Below are 7,537 nucleotides of genomic sequence, written 5' to 3'. Positions count from 1 at the left end.
CTCATATACACACATCTGAGCTTGAGCTGTGTTTTTACTGTACTGATCATTTGAGAAAGCGTTGTTTTTTTGTTTTGATTACAATTGTGGTTATTGGTTGTTTCTAAGGCTGTTTTCTAAGGCCTAAGGCTGCACAACATATCCAAAAATTATCATTATTGCAATAATAGTATTTTACATCTACGATAAATTCTAATTATGTTATGCATTGATTGCTTTTCAAAGTTGACCAATCAAATCGGGCCTTATCTTTAGCCCCACCTCCCCAGTAGTTGCTCTTCTTCTATTGGCTGGAGTGGCTTAAAAGGGAACCCAGAGCTGAAAATTAACACTAATGGCGGGAGTTGAAAGGAAAGAGGAAAATGATAACAGCCAATCAGAGTCAGAAAATCTGCTGAGGTTTTCACTCATTCATAGTTTTAAAGACTAAATGTGTGATTGTGCATGGGTGTTTCCCAGTACTGGGTTGCAGCTGGAAAGCTATCCGCTGTGTAAAACATATGCTGGATAGGTTGGTGGTTCATCCTTTATGAATAAAAGGACTAATCCGAAGTAAAATAAATGAATGTTTGTGGCATGATTTTAAGATTTTTGAAAGAAGTCTCTTATGGTTATGTCTTTCATGTCATTTATTTGGTTTTAAGATGCAGAAATATATGAAATGTTAAGTTTTTTGTAAGTTTTTATGTTTTTTTAACTGCTAATGTTAATTTTGAAAAGGTTAACAACTTATCTTAACACATTTAGTTATTTTTTATATTTAATATAAAAAACAATACTGAAAATGTTTATCATGTATATATTTATTTAATTAATTAGAAAGGTTTTTGTATCTTTAATTTATTAACTTTTTAAATTTATATACATTTATTTATTTTTTTAGTATTTGGTCATTTTAATACCTATTTTTTATATAAAAATATTTAGCATTTTGAACAATATGGCAGTTTACATTATTTGAGTGATTAAAACAATGGATGCAACAGCTCTTTTTTCTGAGGATGTTTAAAACCATCTTAAGCGGCTCGGTGGCTCAGTGGTTACCACTGTCGCCTCACAGCAAGAAGGTCTCTGGTTCAAGTCCCGGCTAGGTCAGCTGGAATTTCTGTGTGAAGTTTGCTCCCTATGCTCACGTGGGTTTCCTCTGGGTGCTCCGCTTTCCTCCACAGTCCTAACACATGCGCTTTAGGTGAACTGAATAAACTAAATTGGCCGTATAGTGTATGTGTGTGAATGAGAGTGTATGGGTGTTTCCTAACACTGGGTTGCAGCTGGAAGGGCATCCAGGCCGTGAAACATATGCTGGATAAGTTGGCGGTTCATTCTGCTGTGGTGACTCCTGATAAATAAAGGGAATAAGCTGAAGGTAAATGAATGAATGAATGTTTGTGGCATGATTTTAAGGTTTTTGAACCTGATAAATAAAAGGGACTAACTGAAGGAAAATGAATGAATAATTTCATCTTATATTATTATTTTGCCTAATGTTTATGATCTAAAAACTAGAAACACAATCTACATTAGTCTTCATTTGCCCTCCTTTCTGTCTAGGAGAAAGACCTGAGATAATATTTCCTCCTCATAGAGATTTCGTTCTCCATTGTTCTTTGTGTTGCTCCTTCCACCTTTCAGTTTTCCCTCCTACATTACAATATATTTATTTAATTCCCACTCCAAATATCACTCCTCTTTGATGCTTGCATTTTTTTTCCATCAATGTATCCGACAACAATTGCAAGCAGGTTTTGCCATTTGAATTCTACAGTGGCTTACAGTATATATATATATATGAAACCTTTAGGAAATGCTAATATGACATATCATACAGTATATGATGCCTTATTATTGCGGTGCAACAGTTCGGCGCCTCTGCCCACGTGCCACACACTCATCACCTCGACTAATGGGACTCTGACAGCCCTGCCGCCCACTTCTGTTTCCATGACAACTGCCACCAAGACTGCTTTACCCAGATCTGAGGTGCGTTTCTGCCACCCAGAAACATTCTGCTTTCTGTCATGTTCGTCTGACGATACTTTTGGCTCGCCACTTTGTCAGATGATGGGGTCTATGATCAGCCCATCATCTGATCTTATTCAGTTTGATTCCGCTGGATCCCTTGTTAGCAGCTAATATAATGACAGTAGCTTGTATCTGTGTGGCAAACCCATATGCCTGAACTGAAGAACTAGAAGTCCCAAATGAGGACTATTTCTGAAAAACTGAGACTAAACGGAGAGCAACTGGAGGTGGTCAAATGAAATCAAATATGATTTGGGCCTGTTGATTTTTAATTGTTTGATTCTGATTGGCTGATGAGCATTCAACGATGTACGATCATTTCTAGAGAAACGCAGAGCTAAAGTCAGTGCCTTTTACACAGATCTACCAACTACCTGTGGCGTTATTTCAATAACAAATGTTGTGAGCGCAGTATTAGAAGTCGAGAGCGCATTCATGTAATAAGAGCATACGAATCTCTTTTCTTGCGTGCCAATTTCCTCTGTTCGTGCACAAAACTTCTTGCACGCCCTCAAATAAATTATTCTCGCTCTCAAATAAACACTGCTGAAGTGCGATTTAGTGTATTTATGTAACAGGTATGTCTCCAACATTCATCAACTGAAAGCTTCGCTGTGTTTGCTAGCGTCACCCAACTGTCAGTCAGTCAGTCAGTCAGTCACCATGTCAATTCAAAGGGAAACCACTATAGGTTAATTAGGTAAACAAAATTGGCCGTAGTTTATGAGTGTGTGTGGCGACCTCTGATAAATTCCGCTGTGGTGACCTCTGATAAATCTAAGACTAATCCGAAGGAAAATTAATGAATGATTTTAAATATATTGCAATATATATTTCAATTTATTAATTAGTTGTGTTTTTGGAAGCTTTGAATTTTCAGTTCTTGGAAAATTCTACTTCTAATGGAAGTTGTACCTTAATATTTTATTTATTTAAATTTATTAAAAATATATAATTTCGATATCATTCGTTCATTTTCTTTTCGGCTTAGTCCCTTTATTAATCAAGGGTCGCCACAGCGGAATGAACCGCCAACTTATGCAGCATATGTTTTACGCAGCGGATGCTCTTCCAGCCACAACCCAACACTCGGAAAACACCCATGCACTCTTGCATTCACACATACACTACAGCCAATTTAGTTTATTCAACTCACCTATAGCGCATGTCTTTGGATTGTGGGGGAAACTGAAGCACCCGGAGGAAACCCACACGAACACAGGGAGAACATGCAAACTCCACACAGAAATGCCAACTGACCCACCCGGGGCTCGAACCAGCGACCTTCTTGCTGTGAGGCGATCGTGCTACCCACTGCGCCACCATGCTGCACCTAAATTCAATATCAATGAATATTTAAAGAAAATCTATTGAAAGTATTCAAATAAAATGTACAAAAATGACAATATATTATACAGAGTTATCACATACAGTTGAAGTCAGAATTATTAGCCACCCTTTGAATTTGTTTTTCTTTTTTAAATGTTTCCCAAATGATGTTTAACAGAGCAAGAAAATTTTCACAGTATGTCTGATAATATTTTTTCCTCCGGAGGAAGTCTTATTTGTTTTATTTCGGCTAGAATAAAAGCAGTTTTTAACTTTTTAAAATCCATTTTAAGGTCAAAATTATTAGCCCCTTTAAGCTCTATTTTTTTCTGATAGTCTACAGATCAAACCATCATTATACAATAACTTGCCTAATTACCCTAACCTGCCTATAACCTAATTAACCTAGTTAAGCCTTTAAATGTCACTTTAAGCTGTATAAAAGTGTCTTGAAAAATATCTAGTCAAATATTATTTACTGTCATCATGGCAAAGATAAAATAAATCAATTATTAGAAATGAGTTATTAAAACTATTATGTTTAGAAATGTGCTGAAAAAATATTCTCTCTGTTAAACAGAAACTGGGGGAAAAAATAAACAGGGGGATAATAATTCTGACTTCAACTGTATATGCAATTGAATGGAAGCAACTTGATTTGTGGTAGTTTTTAAAAGTTAAAATGCAAAACCTTTTCATTTCTTCAGTTATACTATTCACATTTATCAATGAGCATTTCTTAAAGATCTTTTAGGGCATATTTCAGTGATAAAGGTGATACTTGGGCTTGAATTAAACATAATTGAGCACTCTGTTCATAAGCTATACTGTACCTTTAGGTAATCTTTTGTTTTTAAAACTTCAGTCTATTAATTATATTGCTTTTAGTAATATATCACTGCAATTCGAGTAGGAAAGGGAGTGTAAGCCTGTTTTTCTAACAGATGTTTGTACGAGTCCCTGTGGGATCTAACATATGGCGCACGACAATGCCTTTCCTCAAATAAAGAATGGATATAGAGACTATTTGTGTGGCGGATTTTGCTGTTTATTGTTGAAGATGGCCGTTGTGTGTATTCCCAGCTCAGGGTGTGTGTGTGTGTGGGTTGTGAAGAAAGAAACTGCATATGCTGTTTGCTTATCTACTGAAAGATAAGGTTTTTAGGGAGAGCGGAGTTTTAATTTGACCACATTGCTGTATATGAGAACGTCTCTTTCAGATTTGCAGATTTTATTATATTACTAGCTTTTGTCCTGTGAAGCATGAAGGATTTTCTCTCTCTTTTTGCCTCTTGCTGTTGTTCATTTGTACTGTTGCAGATTCCCTTCATATCTTCTGTCTTTATCTGTCTTGTTTAGAAAGATTTTTTGTTACTTCTCAAAAGCCTTTATCATACGGTCTTGACTCACAAGCAGCAGGCAGACTCTGAAAATTCAAATCTCCCAGAGCTCATCCGGAGATTTCCATCTCGCAACTTCCACTCTTCGGTACACTATCAGCAGAGCCCGCAGTCTTTTCACTACCTGCATTTTCATTCAGGCCACAGGATGATGAATCTCCATGATGGAAACTTCACTGACAAACACACGCTGCCAGTCAAAAGCTCCACTATTAACAATTTTCCCCAAATTTTTGATATACACTAATATATTTGTTTATATAAAGTTGAATTATTAGCCCTCCTGTATTTTTCTCTTCTGTTTGAGATTTGTTTTCAACACATTTCTAAACATAATAGTTTTAATAACTAATTTCTAATAACTGATGTCTTTATTTTCAAGATATTAGTATTCTTATGTATATAATATTGACCAAAAACATTTTTTTATTATAACTGCTTTTATTGTAGCCAAAAAAAGACTTTCTCCTGAAGAATCATTTGAGAAATTTGAAAAAAGAAGAAGAAGAAAAAAAATAAAATCACAGGAGGGCTTACAATTGTGATTTCAGTTGTATATTTATATACAGTCAAGCCCAAAATTATGGTTGTTGCTAGATCATATAAGGTTGCGGCCTGGAAGTTAAAGAAAATGATTTATAATATTCATTAAATTTTCCTTTAATTGTATTTTATTAACGTCTACCCCTACCCCAACCATAAACCCAACCAGTAAACCCAAACAGTAGTTGTACCAAGTATTATTTATGTACAGTTGAAGTCAGAATTATTAGCCCCCTTTGAATTTGTTTTTCTTTTTTTAAATATTTCTCAAATAATGTTTAACAGAGCACGGAAATATTCACAGTATGTCTGATAATATTTTTTCTTCTGGAGAAAGTCTTATTTGTTTTATTTCGGCTAGAATAAAGGCAGTCTTTAATTTTTTAAAAACCATTTTAAGGTCAAAATTATTAGCCCCTTTAGGCTAATTTCTTTTTTCGAAAACAAACCATTGTTATACAATAACTTGCCTAATTACCCTAACCTGCCTAGTTAACCTAGTTAAGCCTTTAAATGTCACTTTAAGCTGTATAGAAGTGTCTTGATAAATATCTAGTCAAATATTATTTACTGTCATTATGGCAAAAGATAAAATAAATCAGTTATTAGAAATGAGTTATTAAAACTATTATGTTTAGAAATGTGTTTAAAAAACCTCTCCGTAAAACAGAAATTGGGGGGAAAAATAAATGGGGCTAATAATTCTGACTTCAACTGTATCTAATAAATTACCCAATAAATTGTATTTTTTAACGTCTACTCTAACCCTTAACCCAACCGTCACAGTTAGGCATGGGACAATAACTGTTTTCAAGGTTTATCGCGGTTTGGAAAAGTCAAGGTTTTAAAACTGCCAAAACTTCATGTAATACCGTTCCTATGGTACATGTACGCTTTTTTTAATTACATGTTTTTTACAACTATTTTATTAAGATTTTAGCAACGGTATCTCTAGCTGAAAAGAACCCTTCACATCAAAAGTGTTTCAAAATATTTTAAATGTTTCTTAAAATCAAATATACTGTGTTCAATGGGTAAAAATGTTGTTGTTTTTTTACCCAGACATTTAAAAACAACATATTTTAGAGCAGTAATTACAATACTGAGACAGTGTTAAACCATGATATTTTTATCCAAGGTTATCATACCATCAGAATCTTATAACGGCCCTTAGTCACGGTACTGTAAAAATATTAATTATTGCTATACAGTGTCATAAAAATGCTGCTATATTGATGTGCATATCGCACTTTCGGCCGGCTGTGTATCCGTGTATCCTATCTAGACTTTACCCAAAATTATTCATACTCCAGGGGTATGAATAATTTCGGGCTTGACTGTCTATGTAAACTGTATGGAAAATAAAATAATATTAATAAAAAAATTACATTTACATTTGTTAAACTGTCTGGTGATGAAGACCAAAAATGAAGACCATTTGCACTGATATTTGGGGAAACTACAGCGATGTTAATTAACCTATATCATCACTAAAAAATAAATAATAATTTATACTCAATAAAACTTTTTTTTTTTTTGACAAAGTTGGTGACATATTGTCAGCTCACTATTAGTTAATGCTAGTTAATGTATGTACTAACATGAACAACGTGTTTATTTATCTTTGTTAACATAGGTTAACATAAATTTTAATACAATAGTAAATGTTAAACTATGATTAATATGCTACATGCTGTTCAAATATTGTTCGTTGGTAGATCATGCCAGTAAATAGAATACATTAACTAATGAACCCTTATTGTAAAGTGTGATGACAACATTAGATACCATTTTATAAATATCAATACATTAAAAGCATTTAAACATACATGACATAACGCGAAAGTAATAAGCTGCGTCCCAAATCGCATACTTATGCACTATTCTACGCCGTTTTGTAGTATAAATAGTGTAAAAAGTGAGTTCACACTGAAAACTTTAAAAATAATAAGTGCACTTTTTTTACCTGGATGATGCACTCATTCAGCTGGTAAAATGAAGTGTGGAGTGATGGACACTTCATGCACGCAACGACCGCAGCTTTGCTCACGTAGCGGAAGGGGCGGAGCTATGGGGCGCACATGTTGGATAACTTTATCTATTTTGGATTGTGAAAGCAAAATTCTCCTAAGAGAGTGATTATAGCGCCTCCCGATGGTGAATGCGGTTATACCATGGGTTATACTCATGGCAGGTATTATTTAATAGTTTGGTCATTTATTTCACTGATTTAGCAACCGTCA

Source organism: Danio aesculapii, chromosome 1 (assembly GCF_903798145.1).
Source record: "Danio aesculapii chromosome 1, fDanAes4.1, whole genome shotgun sequence".
In the NCBI taxonomy this organism is placed as follows: domain Eukaryota; kingdom Metazoa; phylum Chordata; class Actinopteri; order Cypriniformes; family Danionidae; genus Danio; species Danio aesculapii.
This window is presented reverse-complemented; position numbering follows the sequence as displayed.